The 21933-nt window shown below is 39.8% G+C and overlaps 1 long non-coding RNA gene across 1 annotated transcript in view; it reads right to left on the reverse strand.

Moving 5' to 3' along the window:
- LOC104005986 (uncharacterized) overlaps window positions 1-1575 on the reverse strand; it is a 64024-nt gene extending 62449 nt beyond the window's left edge. The window contains exon 1 of the long non-coding RNA XR_008547441.2: window positions 1436-1575. This is a non-coding gene — a long non-coding RNA (uncharacterized LOC104005986). The remainder of the gene's footprint in view (window positions 1-1435) is intronic.
- Window positions 1576-21933: the final 20358 nt, after the last annotated feature.

A 21933-nucleotide genomic window follows, 5' to 3' on the forward strand; every position in this document is an offset into this window, starting at 1 on the left:
GTAGCTGTAATGTAACATTAGGGATAGAAGGACCAGTCCACTGTTTTTCACACATTTTTGGCCGCAATGAACAGTAAGAAATCTATTCTGCCACTTGTATACACTACACGCAAACATACACGCATACACACACAGCTGAAACAGGTTTCACAAAGCAATCCCTACCTTGCTATGTGTAGTCGACTTTAATTTTTTACTCTAGCACCTTCACAACCGGCCGATGAGTCACACGCCTTGCTTAGAAGAAAACTGATAGAGTCCCACTCTCTTTCCTTTTTTTTTTTTTTTTTTTTTAAACTGAGTCTCGCTCTGTTGCCAGGCTGGAGTGCAGTGGCGTGATCTCAGCTCGCGGCAATCTCTGCCTCCTGGGTTCAAGCGATTCTCCTGCCTCAGTCTCCCAAGTAGATGGGACTACAGGCGCACACCACCACTCCCAGCTAATTTTTGTATTTTTTAGTAGAGACAGGGTTTCACCACGTTGGCCAGGCTGGTCTTGAACTCCTGACCTCATGATCCACCCGCCTCAGCCTCCCAAAGTGCTAGGATTACAGGTGTGAGCCACTGCGCCCAGCCCCCACTCTCATTCTTTAAAGATGGAGAAGTTGCAGTTTGTACATTTTTTTTAATGAACATTTACTGACAATCCACTCATAGACACACTGTGCTGAACTTGGGGAATGAAAAGATAATTGCTGCCCTTGAGGACATCATAGTCTAGTAAGAGTGAAGAGGCAAATCTGGATAACAACCTGCTCAAGTTTATACTATTCCAGGGAAAGAACTAAAATTAACACTAATACTACCCATCTTTTTAAATTACATGTATACAGTTTTTAAAAATAGCAAAACTCTTCTTTTAATTGTATTCTTACTATTTTTTATTTTTAATTAACAAATAAAAACTTGGATATATTTATGGTATACAACTTGATGTTTTGATGTATGTATACAATGTGGAATGATTTATCAATTGAATTAACATCTCCATCACCTCATGTACTTAACCGTTTTTATGATGAAAACATTTTAAATCCACTCTCCTAGCAATTTTCAATTGTACAATACATGATTATTAACTATAGTCACTATGCTGTAAAATAGATCTGCAGTCTAACTGAAACTTCCTACACTTTGGCCAACATCTCCCCACAGTTGAGGGAAAAAAAAAAACAAAAAACATTTTCATAAATGTTCACGACTTTTGCTCTGTGAACATAAATCTGCTAGAGGTGGAAGATAAACCTCAGTAGCATAAGACAGAATGTTTGGACTTCAGGAGCCAAAGAACACAAATTCCTAGTTTTTTATAGCATTTTATAGCTTAAAACACTCTTCCATATAACACTGTTTGTTTTATTTCAATCTTCACAACAATCCCATTGCATTGCTATTCCCATTTTATGGATAGGAAGCTGAAGCTCAGACAGTGACTCACCCGACGTCACTCAGTAAGTAGCAGGAATAATAAATCCTTCATGGATTGTAATGGGAAATAGGAGGCAGTGGAGTTAGATCCATTTTACAGGAGGCCTGGGTTTCTCTTGATGCAACAGATATAAAATGCTTCAATCCTTCCTAAAAATCAATAAGCTTAAAATCGTTATAAAGATCACCTCAACATGTCAATATATCATAAATGGTCCCCATAAACTCCGGTTTATCACCCCTTTCCTGGCACAGACTTCAGTCTGGGGGTAGATGTCAGGAAGCAGGACTCCAAGACCACTCCCAGCGTCAAGTCTCAAAGTAAGAGACCCACAACATAAGCTAAAAGTTCATTTCTCCCCCCACCAACCATGGCACTGACTCATATTCTCCACTCCCAGAGTGGCTCTCCTTCTCCAAGCTGTTTATTTATTTTCAGGAATTCTCACAAGGCTAATGGCAAAAAAACTGACATTTGTCTAAAAGAGCTCAGACTGAGAAAAAACGCAAAGCCCCTGAAGGGACAGTTGTGTGAACTTGAGAGAGGGGTTTTAAACCCCAGTGGCAAACCAGAGCAAGGGGTCATTGTTAGCATCAGACAGGAGACAAGTTCGACTACAGTTGATCTATGCAAGGCCTAGAATACTTGTAGAAAAAATATAAATAAATAGAGAATATATAGTACTTCTATTTGTTGGTCTTACAGAGTAATTTTCTTTCTAAATTCCTTTGTCATTAACACACACAGCAAAACATATATTTACACACAAACAGTACAAATAGAATTTGAAGTGGACTTTACTAAGAATAGCTTATACGTTTATAAAGGCCATCTCAAGTCCAATAACTTGTAAATTGCTTTCTTTGTAGAAGTAGCGCCAAAAGTTATTTATAATATTAAATGCAAGATTATAATCATGTTTTAAATGCCAAATATTTTCAGTACAGGATGGAAAAGAAGACTGAAAAGGTAGGCAAATGTCAAATCAAAAAATGTTTTATGTGGCACATTACGGAAATTATCTTGTAGAAAATAAGCAGTCATTGAATAATTGTAAGCAATGCTACTTGCATGACACTACTTGCATTATGAAAGATTACCCTTGCAGCAGAGGGAGGATGCGTTGGAAGAGGGTAAGACGTGGAACAACTTGGGCATTTGGGCAGATATTTTAATATTCCGACAATAAGTGTCAATTGTCCTGAGGAGGTGAGGAGAGAGAATCCTTCATGGGTCTCTTTATGTTTCTACAAGTCTTGTAAATGAGGCCTTGATTGCTCTCTGTTCCAGACCATCTCTTCAAGGGTTTTTGTATATTGAACAGCATTGGGAGATAATAGATAGTGTCTCCTCCAGAAAAAAAAAAAGGTGTGCTTACAGCTGTGGAAGATAGCGGTAGTATCTAACTCTCCCCTGCTCTGCAGCAAAGAGTAGGCATGCTTACGACCCATCATAAAAGGCTTTTCCTCCCTAAACTCAGGATATCTCTCCTGCTCTGCACCTCACTGTGTATGCAGGTGTCTTCTGGCTCTCTGTGCATTATCCTGTGGGAATCGGTGCTCGGGAAAATGACACAATAATGCTGACACTGGCGACTGCTTATATTGTGAACAATAAATTGTCCTTTGTGTTTGACTCCTGGGTCTTGAGTCTTCTACCAGCATCCATGAAACTGTGATAGTTTGTCTTGTTCACTTACAATTAGGAGGAAATTTCAGTCCCTTCACAGTCCTTGACACTGGGCTATAATTGTTACAGCCAGGAATGGAGAGAAGGGAATGAACGGGAAAGAAATTTGACTGGGTTTGGACAGTAAATAAAGAAAAATATTAAATTTGAAATAAAGGCATTTTTCCTCTTTAATACATCCCTCCTTTCCAAGAACACGTCTGTGAATCTACTCAATTCTTAGTCTTTTGTGATGCTAAAAGCAGTAGGAATGAGAGAGAAGTCTGAGAGGTACAGAAGGTTATGGAATTGATTTACATCAGAAAGAGTCCAGAGTAAACCATGAAACAACAAAAGAGAAGGGGTAGTAAAAGATCTTGGGTTTGGGGATAGTCACAAGCTGGGGTTGAAGAGAGGAAGTTTTTCAGGGAAAGGGAAAAAAGGAGCTCTTCAGGTATACGATAGAGGGAGAAAGACATGTAGCTATAGATAAAGATAAAAACAGAGAAAGGCAAAAATGAGAAAAGCATATTTCAAAGTTCGCTGTGCATTATGCGTGGGATATTTTGGGGGGATTCTTTAGAAGATTAAGTAATAGTTTAAAGTGTTTTCATTTTTATTTGTCCTGCTTTTTTTGTTTCCAGACTGCTGTTTATTTGTCTATGTTTACAATTCAAGGCTCACATTGAGACAAGAGCCAACAGTACAAGATATAAGTGGGTTACAGGTGCAAAACTGATGAGACAGTGATTGAGTAGCTGAGTCAGATTTTTTTTTAAGGAGGAATCTGTTATAGCACTCAGGTTTCTATCTTAAATATATGATTTTATAGGGTGCCACTTACCACACTAGATTATACAGGTGGAGGAGCAGGTTTGAGGGGAATGTTATAGGGAATGATCTTGAACTTGTTGAGGTAGGAGTGCCTAAGGAACATGCAAGTAGAGTAGCCTGAGCTGGAGTCAGTAGCAATGATAAAGCACCTGCAGCAGTGGGATTGGGTGAAAGACTGCCAAGGGTGGATCTCTGGAGCATTTAACAGAGACTGAGAAAGGCCAGGGAGGTAAAAGAAAACTGGAAGAAATGGTATAATGAAAGCTAGAAGAAGACTGCATGTCAAGAAAGAGGATCAAACACTGCAGTAAGATCCAGGAAGACAAACACTGAGATTGTTCCATTACTTGCCAATCAAGATGAGAGTGAAGTAATATTTAAACACTCATTCTTGTCTAAATAAAAATAGCAACAGGAGATATAAAAGATATTTTTTAAAATTTATTTTAGACTCAGGGCGTACCTCTATGGGTTTGTTATATGGATATATTGCATAATACTGGGGTTAAAGCTGCTATTGAACCTATCGCCCAAATAGTGAACATAGTAACCAATAGGTAATTTTTCAACCCTTGCCTCCTTTTCTCCTCCCCCACTGTTGGAGTCCTCAGTGTCTATTGTTTCCATCTTTATATCCATGTGGACCCATTGTTTAGCTCCCACTTACAAGTGAGAACACACAATATTTGATCTTCTGTTTCTGCATTAGTTCACTTAGGCTAATGGCCTCCAGCTGCACCCATGTTGCGCAAAGAACACAATTTCATTCTTCTTATGACTATATAGTATTCCAGGGAGTATATGTACCACATTTTCTTTATCCAATCCACCATTTTGGGGCACCTAGGTTGAATACATGACTTTGCTATCATGCTGCAATAAATATATGAGGGCAGGTGCCTTTCTGTTGAATGGCTTATTTTCCTTTCAGTAGATAACCAGTAATGAGATTGCTGGGTCAAATGGTAGTTCTATTTTTAGTTCTTTGAAAAATCTACAAATTGTTTTCCACAGGTTTGAACTAATTTACGTTTCCATCAAAAGTGTAAAAGCATTCCCTTTTCTCCATATTCTCACAAACATTTATTATTTTTTGACATTTTAGTGATAGCCATTCTGACTAGTGTGAGATGATATCTCATTATGATTTTAATTTACATTTCTCTCATCATTAGCAATGCTGAGCATTTATTCATATGTTTGTGGGCCATTTGTATGTCTTGTTTTGAGAAGTGTCTATTCACGCTCTTTGCCCGTTTTTTAATGGGACTATTTGTTTTTTCTTGTTGAGTCGTTTATATTCCTTATAGAGTCTAAATATTAGTTATTTGTTGGATGCATAGTTTGCAAATAATTTCTCCCATTATGTAGGATGTCTGTTTACTCTCTTGATGGCTTCTTTTGCTGTGGAGAAGCTCTTTAACTCAATTAGGCTCCAATCGTCTTTTTGTTTTTGTTTTTGTTTTTGTTGAATTCGTTTTTGAGGTCTTAGTTATAAATTATTTGCCTAGCCCAATGTTCTGAAGAGTTATTCCTAGGTTTTCTTTTAGGATGTTTATAGTTTGAGGACTTACCTTTGAGTCTTTAATCCATCTTGAGTTAATTTTTGTATATCATGAGAGGTAGTGGTCTAGTTTTATTCTTCTGCATATGACTCACTAGTTATTCCAGCACCATTCATTGAATAGAGTTTCCTTGCCTCATTGTTTATTTTTGTCAACTTTGCCAAAGATCAGTTGGTTGTAGGTGTGTGACTTTGTTTCTGGGTTCTCGAACCTATTCCATTGGTCTATATATCTATTTTTGTGGCAGTACTATGCTGTTTTGGTTACGATAGCCTTGAAGTATAGTTTGAAGTTGGGTAATGTGATACTTGTGGCTTTGGGGGTTTTTTTAATTTTGTTTTTTTGTTTTTATTTTGTTTTTGTTTTGCTTAGGATTCCTTTAGCTATTCAGGCTCTTTGGTTTTGTATAAATTTTAGAATTACTTTTTCTAATTTTATTAAAATTACATTGGTAATTGGATAGGAATTGCACTAAAACTCAAGATTGCTCAGCAAAGTCTCAGGATACAAAATCAATGTGCAAAAATCACAAGCATTCCTATACACCAATAAGAGATAAACAGAGAGCCAAATCATGAGTGAACTCCCATTCACAATTGCTACAAAGAGAATAAAATACCTAGGAATCCAACTTACAAGGGATGTGAAGGACCTCTTCAAGGAGAACTACAAACCACTGCTCAAGGAAATAAGAGAGGACACAAACAAATGGAAAAACATTCCATGCTCATTCATATGAAGAATCAGTATTGTGAAAATGGCCATACTGCCCAAAGTAATTTATAGATTCAATGCTATCCCCATCAAGCTACCATTGACTTTCTTCACAGAATTAGAAAAAGCTACTTTAAAGCTCATATGGAACCAAAAAAGGGCCCATATAGCCAAGACAATCATAAGCCAAAAGAACAAAGCTCGAGGCATCATGCTACCTGACTTCAAACTATACTACAAGGTTACAGTAACCAAAACAGCATGGTACTGGTACCAAAACAGATAATAGACCAATGGAACAGAACAGAGGCCTCAGAAGTAACGCCACACATCTACAACCATCTGATCTTTGACAAACCTGACAAAAACAAGAAATGGGGAAAGGATTCCCTATTTAATAAATGGTGTTGGGAGAACTGGCTAACCATATGCAGAAAACTGAAACTGTGTCCCCTCCTTACACCTTATACAAAAATTAACTCAAGATGGATTAAAGACTTAAACATAAGACCTAAAACCATAAAAACCCTAGAAGAAAGCCTATGCAATATCATTCAGCAAATAGGCATGGGCAAAGACTTCATGAATAAAACACCAAAAGCAATGGCAACAAAAGCCAAAATTGACAAATTCAATTTAATTAAACTAAAGAGTTTCTGCACAGCAAAAGAAACTATCATGAGAGTAAATGGGCAACCTTCAGAATGGGAGAAAATTTTTGCAATCTATCCATCTGACAAAGGGCGAATATCCAGAATCTACAAAGAACTTAAACAAATTTACAAGAAAAAAACAAACAACCCCATCAAAAAGTGGGTGAAGGATATGAACATACACTTCTCAAAAGAAGACATTTATGTGGCCAATAAACATATGAAAAAAAGCTCATCATCACTGGTCATTAGAGAAATGCACATCAAAACCACAATGAGATACCATCTCATGCCAGTTAGAATGGTGATCATTAAAAAGTCAGGAAACAACAGATGCTGGAGAGAATGTGGACAAATTAGAATGCTTTTACACTGTTGGTGGGAGTGTACATTAGTTCAATCATTGTGGAAGGCAGTGTGGCAATTCCTCGGGGATCTAGAACCAGAAATACCATTTGACCCAGCAATCCCATTACCGGGTATATACCCAAAGGATTATAAATCATTTTACTATAAAGACACATGCACACATATGTTTATTGCAGCACTGTTCACAATAGCAAAGACTTGGAACCAACCCAAATGCCTATCCATGATAGACTGGATAAAGAAAATGTGGCACATATACACTATGGAATACTATGCAGCCATAAAAAAGAATGAGTTCATGTCCTTTGCAGGGACTTGGATGAAGCTGGAAACCATCATTCTCAGCAAACTAACACAAGAACAGAAAACCAAACACTGCATGTTCTCACTCATAAGTGGGAGTTGAACAATGAGAACACATGGACACAGGGCAGGGAACATCACACACTGGGCCTGTTGGGGGGTGGGGTGCTAGGGGAGGGATAGCATTAGGGATACCTAACGTAGATGACCAGTTGATGGGTGCAGCAAACCACCATGGCACATGTATACCAGTGTAACAAACCTGCATGTTCTGCACATGTATCCCAGAACTTAAAGTATAAATTAAAAAAAAAAAAAAAACCTGAAGATTGCTTTGGGTTGTAAGGGCATGTTAAAAATATTGATTCTTCCAATACACAATCATGAAATGTACTTCTATTTCTTTGTGTCATCATTGAGTTATTTCATCAGTATTGTCAACAAAATACTAGCACACTGAATTCAGCAATACCTCAAAAAGATAATTCATCAATATCAAGTGGGCTTTATTCCTGGAATGCAAGGATGGTTCAACATATGAAAATCAATAAATGTAATTCACTACATAAACTGAATTTAAAACAAAAACCATATGATTATCTCAATATATGCAGAAAAAGCATTTGATGAAATCTAATGTTCCTTCTTGATAAAAATTATCACAAACTAGGCATCAAAGGAACATATTTTAAATTAATAAGAGCCATCTATGACAAACCCATGGCCAACATTATACTAAATGGGCAAAAGCTGAAAGCATTTTCCCTAAAAACTGGAACAGGAAAAGAATGTCCACTCTCACCACTCCCATTCAACATAATACTGGAAGTCCTTGACAGAACAATTAGGCAAGAAAAAGAAATAAAAGGCATCCAAAGAGGAAAAGAGGAATTCAAATTATCTCTGTTCACTGACCATATGATTATACCTAGAAAACACTAAAGATTTCTCCAAAAGACTCCTAGATCTGATAAATGACTTTAGTAAAGTTTCAGAATAAAATATCAACATACAAAAATTGGAAGCATTTCTATAAACCAACAGTGTTCAAGCTGAGAACCAAATTAAGTACACAATCTCATTTACAGTAATTACAAAAAAAAATACCCAGGAATGCATCTAACAAAGGAGGTGAAAGACTTGAAAAAATAATCATATTTTTCAACAAGGTATGCACCCCTGTAGGCCACACGTGGAAGAGAAGCACCTAGCAATAAGTGGTAAGAGAAGTGAGATCTATAGAGCACTGGGCCAAAAGCCGGCAGGGGCAGCCAAGACTTCATAACTGAGATGGGCAGAGGCCCACGGAGTGTGATGGGATCCAGCATCAGACTCAATGCATGAAACCTGGGACTTCATGCATAAAAGGTGACTAAGAAAGCTACGTAGCAGATATCAAACTGGTATCTGGGTCAGCCAGAAGCAGAGGCAGCCCTGAGGCCAGCTGGGTCCACTGTAAATCACCAGCACATTCTCTCTATGCAGTTCTCCCTTCTCCAACACAAGCGTCCATTCGCCTTGGCCTTCCAGAACTCCCAGCTCCGTCGTCTCAACTAGGGAAACCATAGACTGCTCAGCTCACCCGTCCCTGCGCCACATCCTGGAAACTATCTCCAGGGAGTAAGCAGGGAAAATCATAGCTCACCTCACGTGCCTCCCTACTCTCAGGGATCACTGCCCTGCATTGCCTAATGTCTAGCATGTGAAAAGCATTTTCTTATATTCTCTACAGTTTTCCATTTTCTTATGTTGAAGGTAAATCTGGTCCCTGTTATTCCACCTTGGCCAGAAGCAGAAATTGCTCCTAAATGTAATCTGTTTTTACGTGGTTCACTCCCAAATTTATACTTCCAGCCCTTGCCTCTTCCTCACACTCTAGTTATCTATCTGACAGCTTCATTCAGATGCCTAATCATTACGTCAAACATAGAATGCCTAGAAGAGTCTTGTCGATTTATTGCCCCAAGTCTGAACCTGTTCCTCCCCTCCCTTGCCCCACTTCTCCTCTCCTCAGTCTGTGGCATCCCCATCTTCTCACTTAGGCAAGGAGTTAATGATCCTTTCCATTCCCTCCCCAAACCCTCCCCACTATACACACATACATACTCACATTCAAATAATCAACAATGTCTGAACAATGAAATCAATTATGTATTTTTATTTCATCAAAATACATATTGCAATTGTCCTCTTCTTCCTGCTTTCACCCAGGTTCAGACTACCAGCATCTCTCAACTTGAATATCACTGTGGCCTCTCACTGGTCTTCTTTGGTCAGCTCATGCCCCTGCCACACTATGTTCCACAGAGCAGATGGAACAATATTTTTAAAATATTTATCTAACCATGTTTTTCCTCTGCAAAAGCTTCCTCAATATCTTTTCACTGTGCTTTGAGTAAAATCTGAAGCCCTTTCTGTGGTCTCCAAGGCACTGCATAATCTGGACTTTGTTCCCATCTCCCATCTTTCCCACAACACATCAAATGTACTAGCCCCTGTTCCATTCCTTGAGCATGCAAGGCCACTTCTGCCCCAGGGTCTTTATGTGTACTGTTCCCTCTACCTTAGAGTGAGTGCTTACTTAAATGTGATGCCCCAGCTGCCTACCTTGCCTCACCCTGGTCCTGGCCCTGGGCAGCAAGGATACTTTTGGGGAAATTAGGAAAACAGATCAGATAAGAGTAGACAGTGGCCAAGGTAGTAGAGAGAAGTAGGCCCATCTGGAGAAATGGAGAGACCTGGAACTACCAGTGCTCACTCTGCAGTTCACATTACACCTGTCTCCTCACTCACTCTACCTACAAGCACCTTGGCCTGTCTTTCTGTTTTCTTAACTAGCTTGTTTATCATTTTTTGTAAGTCTTCGGAGTCAATTATTTTAGTCATCTATCACCTCACTAGCCACAAGTGGCATTTTTCGCTAAAAGGGAGCTCCAAAAACACGTTAGGAAAGGTTTGGGATTCACAGACTCAGAATTCTGGGGCATGATAGCAGAAAAGAAATAGGGAATTACTCATATAGTCTGGAAATTCTTGAATCGCAGTCCCACAAAATGCTTCTGTCTTGGTGCTAGGCAAGATGTTCTAGTAGGAAATCCAAAAATTCATAAAATCTTCCTAGTTTGTAGGTAGTGTGGTTTGAGTGAGGGGGAATTAAATAAGTATATTAATAATTATTGAATTTAAGTTTTCCTAAAAAGCGGTTTTCTACCATATTTAATGTTTGTCTCCTGTCTTTATTTCATTTTAGATGAATGAGACTTAGCAGAATGTAATGAACAGTTATTTTTCATTTAACACAATAATTCCTGAATTCTGCTAGGAATACTAGGACCTTCAAGAGCTCTGTCTCCAGAGCATGACTGAGAAATAGGGATCTATTCCTCCTTGATTTCCAGTATAATAAACTGAGATGCCCAAGTTCACCACATAAGTTGACAAATCTGGGACTCCCACTCCAACCAGTACTATTCCTATTACAATCCACTCTTTTCCCGGTTACTGCTTGTCCAAGCAGGTTTGTGTCTCATATCAGTCAGGATGGCCTCAGTTATGCTGCAGTAACAAACAGCCACAAAATCTCTGAGGTACACACACATTAATATTTTGCCCTTATGCACACCTCCAGTGCAGGTAGATATGGGAGGGAATGGAAAGAGGGCTCTGTCATCCTAATCACTCAGCCATCTAAGTTGAGGGATGCTTCACCAAATCTATGCTTGCAAATGGGAAAAGGGAATGTGCAAAATCTGCACTGGATTTTTAAATTTCTGCCCAGAAGGGACACAGGCCACTTCTGTTCAAATTGTATTGGCTAAAGCAAGTCATGGCCATAGCTGATTTCAAAAAGGACCGGGAAGTACACATTTACCATGAGGAGAAGCATTTGGTGAACAGCTCTAAAGATTATCACACTTCCCTATACAATTTTTTGAGATGGAGTCTTGCACTTGTCACCCAGGCTGGAGTGCAATGGCATGATCTCAGCTCACTGCAACCTCCACCTCCTGGGTTCAAGCAATTCTTCTGCCTCAACCTCCCAAGTAGCTGGGATTACAGGTGCTCGCCACCACACCTGGCTAATTTTTGTATTTTTAGTAGAGACGAGCTTTCACCATGTTGGCCAGGCTGGTCTCGAACTCCTGACCTTGTTAACCACCTGCTTTGGCCTCCCAAAGGGCTGGGATTACAGGCGTGAGCCACCACACCTGGCCCCCTATACACTTTATAAAGGAGGGAGGAGCAAGTAAAATGGAGGAAGAAGAAAAAGAAGGAGGAGTAGAGGGAGGAGAGGGACACAGACGAGGAAGGAAGGCAGCAGCAGAGGAAGAAGAAAAAGGAGTAGATGGTGGTGGAAGAGAAAAAGAACAAGACAAAAAAAAGGAGAAAGAGGAACAGAATAAGAAAAACAAGAGGAAAAAGAGGAAGAAAGATAAAAACTGATGCGTTAAAGGATTAAAAGGCTTATATTAATATTTTCTTAGTAAAATGTATGATCCTGGATAATTTGCTGAATCTCCCAAAGTCTCAGTTTCCTCACCTGTATACAACTAATAGTACCTACCACATATGGTTATTGTGGAATTCAATTAAATAGTTTCTGCAAGATGCTTCCCACATTTCCTGGCAAAGAGTGCTTAACAAGTATTATTTGTCTCATATATTAAAGTTTTCAAAGCACTTCCAAGTACATCAGCAACTAGCCTGTAAATGCAGTAAGAGGAGATTATTGTTATCCACAGTTCACAGATGTGGATATGGAGGTCAGCAAAATCGAGGTGCCCAAGTTGTTACATGCAGGATGAGGCTGCGGAGGAGCCCAGGGCCCAGGTCTTTGGACTCTAACCCAGCACTCTTGCCTGCATGTTTTTCTCCTCCCTCTGTTTTCTAAGGTCTTATTTTTAAAACTCACTTATGACTGATGAATATTAAGCATATATCAAAATGAATGATGGAAAAATTAAAATGTAAACTTGTGGATTTGGCCCGGGCCAGAAGACAAAACACCTGTGTTAGCAGAAGTCAGTGGAAAGCCTCCGGACATATTTCAGGAACATTTTTTACACATGTTAACAAAAAACTCACTTGGCTGCACACAGAAGACAGACATGCCCAAGGACTTCAAGGGTCCCCGAGTGAGATCATACCCTCCCAGGAAGGAGGCCCTGGAGACAGGAATCAGGCTGTTGTGTTTTCCATTCAGGGCTGCATGCATTGTTGCATTTGGTAAATATCAAGCCATCCAATGTGTAAAAGGATGAGCTATGCTAAAAGGCAGCTGGAAACAGATGTGACATGAACACCTTTGCCTTTCTGTCTTAGTCTGGGGAGAGACTGATTTCTTAGTTCTGAAAGTTAAAGTAAATACATAAGGGAGAGCTCAGCTGGGCACGGTGGCTCACGCCTGTAATCCCAGCACTTTGGGAGGCCGAGGTGGGTGGATTATCTGAGGTCAAGAGTTCGAGACCAGCCTGGCCAACCCGGCAAAACCCAGTCTCTACTAAAAATACAAAAATTAGATGGGCGTCATGGCAGGTGCCTGTAATCCCAGCTACTCGGGAGGCTGAGGCAGGAGAATCGCTTGAACCCGGGCGGTGGAGGTTGCAGTGAGCTGAGATCACGCCACTGCACTGCAGCCTGGGCGACATAGTGAGACTTCGTCTCAAAACAAAACAAAACAAAACAAAACAAAAACAGAGAGAGCTCAGACCCTCCAGATAGATAAGCGCAAGCTTCCTTGCCACCTCCTACCATTCCCAGCCAACTGCTCAGGGAGAGAAAAGTCTCCAGGCCAGGACTGAGTACAAATTGCATCTCTTACCCTCCAGCCAGGATCTAATGATGCAGAGAAAGAAGAGCATGGGTTGGGTATTGTCCCAGTAGCCTGCACATCCTAAGGAGCACATTCTGCCTCCCTTCTGAGACCTCTGGAAGCTGTCGAGAAACCCATCTCTGGTGCCATCTCCTCCAGTGCTCCTGCCCCACTGGCTCCCATCATCCTCATTTCCTTTTGCCTCACAGTGACTTCATCATTGATACCTTGGTGGGTCTCTGACTGTTTCATGTGTAATGAAATATGGGAAAATGCATTTCCCTCAATATGAGGAGATCTGGGGAAGTTTAAGCGAGCCAGGTGAGGTTGAGGTTCAAATGAAGTGAGCTTGAACCTTTTACACTAGGGGAGTCATGTACAATGGGGTATAGACCTGTCTGTGGTGGGGGATTTAGAAAACATCAAACCTAATATGGGAAGCCTACAAGGTGGGAAAAGCTGGGTGCTAAAAACCAGAATTCTTATCCTTTACTCTCAAATCTTTCTTAAAGTTACTAAACCCACAAAATGTACCCATACGAGTAGATTTTTATAAAACAAATAAAATGACAAAGGAGCCAAGGTCTGTTTCCCAGTTGGCCCAGATCCAATCCCAGATGGTACTCAGAGTTGCAGGAGCAGAAACAGAGGAGGCCATGAGAAGGATGATCAAGAATTTGCAGAAATTTCAAGAAAAGGCTCTGGATTCTCACCACCAAAAAGATTGGATGTTCAAACTAAGTCTACCTGAAGTCCCAAGGGAGAGCTGAGTTAATTTTGTGTATTTTCATTAATTTAGTTTTCCCATAAGCTTTTTGAGGATAGAAATCAAATCTTGATTAGCTGAATTACTACCTCTCCAATACCTTTGCACACAGTTGGTGTTTAATGACTACTGATACATTCAATTGTTTTCAGAAGCCCCTATGCACCTAGCTCACTAAAGTCTTGACAATAGACAGGAAAATGAAATAGGCACCAATGCCCTAAATTAGGAGAACAGACAGCTGGAGTTTTCATTGCTGCTCAGCTCTTTGCTAGTTATGCCACCTGGACAAGGTGCTTAGCCTCTCTGAGCCTCAGTTTCCATAAGTAAAATGAGCATTAAAAATCTAATTAAAAGACTACTGATTGGGTAAAACAATGATGAAATTAAAGAGATGCATAAATCATAAACAGCTATACAAATAGTTTTCTCATCTTATTATAATATTGCTAACATTTTGAGAGTGCGACTAGGAAAGAAATGAGTTTCAGTACAAGCCGTTTGCACATCTGCATGTCTTTGAAACATTCTTGCTCAGAACTACCATGCAGACACAGAAAACAAAGGTCCTCTAATGCAGGATTCCCCAACCCCTGGGCTGTGGACTGGTACCAGTCTGTGGCCTGTTAGGAACTGGGCTACACAGCAGGAGGCGAGCAGCAGGTGAGCAAGCATTACTGCATTACTGCCTGAGCTCCACCTCTCCTCAGATCACGGAAGGCATTAGATTCTCATGGGAGCACGAACCCCTCTGTGAACTGCACATGTGAGGGATCTAGGTTGCGTGCTCCTTATGAGAATCTAACTAATGCCTGTTAATTTGAGATGGAACAGTTTCATCCCAAAACCGTCCCCACCTGCACCATCCATGAATAAATTGTCTTCCATGAAACAGGTCCTGGGTGCCAAAAAGGTTGAGGACCACTGCTCTAATGTGTCTTGCAAAAACTTTCTTTGCTCACCATCATCCCATCCTTGCCTTTCTTGCCAGCCCTATCTCTATCTCCATCTCTCTGTGTCTCCAGATCATCTCTGGGTCTGAGCATCTACCCTCCTTCTCTTCAGCTCCTCCGTCCTCTGCTGTTGGTTACAGTGTCTCTGTGTCCATAGCTCTTGCCTTTCTAATCCTGTTGTTACCAGTCAGTGCCTGCCTTGCTGCCTCTTTTGCTTCCATCTTTGCCTCTCTTTCTCCATGGCCTTATAACTCCCTCCTCTGTTCATCTCTGTCTCTCTTATGTTTCTATCCTTTCACTGTCTTTCTTTCTTGCCCTCCCACCCTCCAGCACCACCTCTTTTAGAGCAGAAGTTTTTATTTTTTGTAACATTCAACTTATTTTTTTCTTTTATCGACTTCGCTTTTGGTATTGTATTTAAAAACAAATCACAAACCCAAGGTTATAAAAGTTTTCTCCTGTGTTTTCGTTAAAAGTTTCACAGTGTCGCATGTTACGTTTTCATCTATGATCCTTTTTTTAGCTTTATGGAGGTAGAGTCCATACACCAAAAAAAAAAAAAAAATGCACACATTTACTGCACACACCTTGATGTGTTACCTCTCTATTTAGTTCTGCCTCTTTCTCTCCTTGTCCCTCTCCTTCCTCTGTTCCTCTCTGTGTCCTTATCTTGTTTCTGTATTGTTCCTGCCCATTACTGTGTCAGGGCCCACCTCTCTTTCTTTCTTCTTTATTCAGTGGCGCCCACAGAGACTGAGCTCTCCTCAGCAGTGCTTAACTGTTCATGCCAGCCTCTCCCTGAATTCCCCACACTCCATAACCGTTCCTCACTAGATCTCCCTGGTCTGTCTAAACCTCTCGTTTTCTTTAGGCAGAAGTGAGGCTTGTGTTCAGACATACAGCACAGCCCTGGTCAAGACACAAATGGAGGGGAGGCACATGCCAGCCCCCACTCTGTCTGGGGGAAAAGCCCCAAGAGAAAGTCAGTTCAGGATGGGTCCAAAACCAGGACACCTGGAGGCTCCACAAATGTGTGGATAGCATTTATCTTTCATCAACCTCAAGATCTTTTTTCTGTATTTTTCTGACACCCCAAATCACACGTGCATACAGTAGAAAATTTAGACAGTATAAGAGGCTAGGCATGATGGCTCATGCCCATAATCCCAGCACTTTGGGAGGCCAAGATAGACAGATCACTTGAGGTGAGGAATTCAAGACCAGTCTGGCCAACATGGTGAAACCCTGTCTCTACTAAAAATACAGAAGTTAGCCAGGCATGGGGGTGGGTGCCTGTAGTCCCAACTACTTGGGAGGCTGAGGCAGGAGAATCACTTGAACCTGGGAGGCAGAGGTTGCAGTGAGCCAAGATCACACCATTGCACTCCAGCTTGGGTAAGAAGAGTGAAACTACGTCTAAAAAAAAAGAAAAAGAGAAAGAAAATTTAGACAGTATAAGAAATAGTAAAAGCACAGAAAGTAAAGTGACCCATTTTCCCACCACCCAAAGGAGACCAATGCTGTCATCCGCCATTATTTTCTTCAGGCTTTTTCTCATGCATACTGTTTATCCTTACATAAAACAGATCACAGCAGATACAGAATTATGTAATATTTTTGTTGTTTTAATATCCTATCATATTTATTTTCCTTTATCCTTGAAAGTTTTTCACAAATATGGTTTTCTCTTCTCATGGGAGGAGAAAAAATAAGAAACTTTCAGTGCTTCCCCATTTCTTACAGGAGGAATCAAAATATTTTAACATGGTTACCATTATAGCACCATCCCTTATGATTCCAAAACACCATATTCTGCACTACAGCCACATGAGGATCTTTCTGTTTCCAAAATGCATTAGTTCACCTTTCCCAGGCGGCCTTTGCAGAAGCTCTTGTCTCTGTCTGAAACACAAGTGCCTGCATTTCCTCTGGAAATCTTCCCTGATCCCACAAGTTTTGCTTCTCCCACCTGACGTCTGGGAAGGATGCCCCATAATATTGCATACTTCCCCACTTGGGAAACTTGTCTCTGTTCACTTGACGTTGCTCTCACCAAACCATGAGACCCTGGAAGGGTTATCTGTACTAAATGATACCAAGGACATGGCCAGCACTGAGCAGATGCTCAGTTTTAGTTAATTCATATATTATAAACTTACCCAACCATTCTTAAAGTTGGACTTCTAGGGTGCTTTCGGTTTTTCCAGATGATAAATAACACTATCAAGTGGCTTCTACAAAAATCTTTGTCTGTGTTTCCACTCATTTACATAAGCTAAATATTTCCTGATTCTGTAAAATATCATAGTTAATGTATCATCATTATTTAATGTTATAAAACATTCTCTTTGACAACCTAGGATCCCTGCTACAGATCTTTTCCTAAAAGCTCCTGATGAATTGACAGGAGGTGAGAAACATTAAGTCCGTGGAATCTAAGATTAGAAAGATTTCACTAAATTTAAAACAGTTATAAATCAGAATGCTTGAACTGAGAAAGATCCCACAGATCCTATGCCTCAATCTGAGAAAAATGAAGCACTGAGTTATGGGACTTACTCAAGTTCACACAAAAGCAGCTCTTTTTTTGCTGATGATACCTTTAAAATTCCCCCAGGTAGCCCTATTACATTTGCTAAGCTCAACAACATGAGTTCATCAACAGAATGTGGCCAATAGAATACATTAAACTATCCTGACTCAAAAGCAAGGAAACTGCCCCAGTTCCCTAACTCAGCTGTAGTCCAACATTAAATCCTAGATTTTGAGACTATTAATTCAAGAAGTATTTAGTGAACATCTACCAGGTATTGGGTGCTATGCTGTTTTGCTGGGATTGAGGAAATAGTAACAAGAAACAGTGGGTGCCTACCTGCAGGAGCTCCCTATCAATGGAGATGGCTCACAGTGTGATAAAATCCATGACCACAGTAAGGAGGGGGATTACAAGAGCATAAGGCAGGACACCTAAAACAGGAGGTATGTGGGATGACGGAGAGGCCAGAGAAGGTGCCTGGGGTGAGTTGTCATCCTTAACATTGAATTATGACAGGGTGGGAATCTTTCTAGAATTCCTTAACATCTGATAGGCCAGCTGCTGTGACAGGTGTTTGACATGCAGCAGTACAATTTAATCTTCACAGTGACCCTAAGAGGAGGCAAATATTACCCTGATTTACAGGTTAGAAAACTGAAGCTTAAAGAGGTATCCAAATAAACTCTTGCTGCTGAGTTTAGAAACTGGAATTCAAATCCAGAAATGTCTTTACCCAGAGCCCATGCTACTTTCTAATACACCCATGACTCCTATTCACTTCCTAGGAGGATGGACAAGCCATTCAATGTATTTTTTAAAATATAATAGGTTCAACTATAGGTTATATAACATTCTAGAACACATAAACTGCCATAGGGCACAGAGTAGGGATACTAATGCTGCCTGGAAGGAAAAAGAATGTGTCAAGGGGACTTCAGAGAACAGGTGACATTTGTCTTGATGCATAGAAAATTTCTCTGTAGAGAAGGGAGGATAGGACATTCTGGGCCAAGAGAGGAACAAGTGAAAAGGCCCAGTGGCTGATTTGATTACTGACAAGTCACTCAAATTGACTAAAGCACAGGATGGGAAGAAGGGGAGAGATGGGTTGACAGCACTAGGGAAGGTCATTTGGCTCTATTTTATTTTTCTATTGCAAGGAACAAACCACTGCAAAACTGAGTGGCTTCCAGTAATAACATATTACCTCCTGTAAGTTACACGTTGACTGGGCGGTTCTTCTGTTCCATGTAGTGTTGGCCAAGCCCCTGAGGTGGCTACAGTCATCTGGAGGCTTCAGTGGAAGCTCAGTTAGGGATGGGAGCTGGGGCCTCAGTTCTGCTCCCCATGGTCATTTCCACATGGCTGCTTGGGCTGCTCCACTGATGGAAGATGAATTCCAAAATAAAGCATTCCAAGAGCAAGCATCCCAAGAATGAGGATATGGAAGCTGCCAGGTCAATTACTAGCTACACTTGAAACCAATATGGCAGCATCACTTCTGCCATGTTGAAGCAGCCACAGACCCAGCTTAGAGCAAGGTGGTTACCAAAGCAAGTGCAAATACTGGTAAATTGGGAGTCACCAAAGTCAAAGTTGTAACTGTAGCAGTTACCAAATAATGAAGGGCATCTTTGGCCAACCCAGGGAGTTTGGATTCTGTGCTGATGTAGGTAGTTCTCCACCACAAGGCTGCAACACACTGGTTAGTCAGGAGGTTGTATCACAAGAAAATAAAGAAAAAAAGCTTTTTTATTTTATTTTTTCTTCCAACTTCTACTTTAGGTTCAGGTGATACATGCACAGGTTTGTTACATGGGTAAATTGCATACCATGAGGGTTTGGTGTACAGATTATTTCCTCATCCAGGTAATGAGCATAAAACTCAATAGGTAGTTTTTCAGTCCTCCCACCCTTCACCCTCAAGTAAACCCTGATGCCTATTGTTCTCTTGTGTCCATATGTACCCAATATTTAGTTCCCACTTATAAATGAGAACATGAGGTATTTGGTTTTCTGTTTCTACATTAATTTGCCTAGCATAATGGCCTCCTGCTGTATCCATGTTGCTGAAAAGGACATGGTTTGTTCTTTTTTATGGCTGTATAGTATTCCATGGTATCTATGTACCACATTTTTCTTATCCAATGCACTATTGATAGGCATCTGGGTTGATTCCATATCTTTGCTATTGTGAATACTGCTGTGATGAATATAAATTTGCATGTGTCTTTATAGCAGAACAATTTATATTTCCTTGGATATATACTCAGTAATGGGATTGTTGGATCAAATGGTAGTTCTGTTTTAAATTCTTTGAGAAATCTCCAAACTGCTTTCCACAGTAGTTAAATTAACTTACATTCTCACCAGCAGTAGGTAAGTGTTCCCTTTTCTTCGCAACTTTGCCACTGTTATTTTTTGTCTTTTTAATAACAGCCATTCTGACTGTTGTGAGATGGTATCTCATTGTGGTTTCAATTTGCATTTCCCAGTGATTAGTAATGCTGAAGCATTTTTTCATATGTTTGTTGGCCACATGTATGTCTTCTTTTGAGAAATGTCTGTTTATGTCCCATGTTTGCTTTTTAATGAGGTTGCTTGTTTTTTACTTGTTAATTTGTTTGAGTTCCTCATGAATTCTGCATATTAGACCTGTCAGATACATAGTTTGCAAATATTTTCTTCTATTCTCTAAACTGTTTCTTTAAAGTGTTGATAATTTATTTTGCTGTACAGAAGCTCTTTAGTTTAAATAGGTCTGTCTCACTTGTCAATTTTTGTTTTGTAATTGCTTTGGGAGTCTTTGTCATGAAATATTTGTTAAAGCCTATGACCAGAATGGCATTTTCTAGGTTTTCTAGGGTTTTTAGTTTTAGGTTTTACATTTAAGTTATTAATTAATCTTAGTTAATTTTTGTATATGGTGAAAGGAAGGGGTCTAGTTTCAGTCTTCTGCATATGACTAGCCAATTATCTTGGCATCATTTATTGAATAGGGAGTTCTTTCCCCATTGCTTATTACTGTCAACTTTGTCAAAGATCAATAGCTGAAGGTGTGTGATTTTATTTATGGGTTCTCTAACCTGTTCCACTGGTCTATGTGTCTGTTTTTGTACCATGCTGTTTTGCTTACCATAGCCTTGTAGTATAGTTTTAAGTTGGGTAATGTGATGCTTTAAGCTTTGTTCTTTTTGCTTAGGATTGCCTTGGCTATTCAGACTCCTTTTTCATTCCATATGAATTTTTAAACAGTTTTTTTTCTAATTCTGTGAAGAATGTCATCGGTAGTTTAAAAGGAGTAACACTGAATCTGTAAATTGCTTTGGATACTATGGCCATTTAAAAAATATCGACTCTTCCTATACATGAGCATGGAATATTTTTTCATTTATTTGTGTCATCTCTGATTCCTTTGAGCAGTGTTTTGTAATTCCTGCTATAGAGATGTTTCACTTCCCTGGTCAGCGGTATTCCTGGGTATTTTATTCTTTTTGGAGCTATCATAAATGGGATTGCATTCTTGATTTGGCTCTTAACTTGGATATTACTGTTGTATAGAAATGCTACTGATATTTGTACATTGACTTTGTATTCTGAAACTTTGCCAAAGTTGCTTCTCAGATCTAGGAGTCTTTGGGCAGAGACTATGGGATTCTCTAGGTATAGAATCATATCATCTGGGAAGAGAGATAGTTTGAATTTCTCTCTTCCTATTTGGCTGCCTTTTATTTCTTTCTCTTACCTGATTGCTCTGGCTAGAGCTTCCAGTACTATGTTGAATATGAGTAGTGAGAATTGGCATTCTTGTCTTGTTCCTGTACTCAAGGGGAATGTTTCCATTTTTGCCTATTCTATATGATGTTGGCTGTAGGTTTTTCATATATGTTTCTTATTACTTTGAGGTATGTTCCTTCAATGCCTAGTTTGTTGAAGGTTTTTAACATGAAAGGATATTGAATTTTATCAAAAGCCTTTTCATCTTTTAAGATGATTGTATGGTTTTTGGTTTTGGTTCTGTTTATGTGATGAATTATATATTTTTTGATTTGTGTGTGTTGAAACAACCTTGCATCCTAGGAATAAAACCAACTTGATTGTGGGGGATTAGCTTTTTGATGTGCTGCTAGATTTGATTTGCTAGTAATTTGTTGAAGTTTTGCATCTATGTTCATTTGGGATATTGGCCTGAGATTTTCTTTTTTCACTGTGTCTCTGCCAGGTTTGGGTATCAGAATGATTGTGGCCTCATAAAATGAGTTAGGGAGGAGTTTCCTCCTCCTCAACTTTTGGGAATAGTTTCAATAGAAATGCTACCAGCTCTTCTTTATACA

The sequence above is a fragment of the Pan troglodytes genome, chromosome 3, assembly GCF_028858775.2.
Source record: "Pan troglodytes isolate AG18354 chromosome 3, NHGRI_mPanTro3-v2.0_pri, whole genome shotgun sequence".
NCBI lineage: Eukaryota > Metazoa > Chordata > Mammalia > Primates > Hominidae > Pan > Pan troglodytes.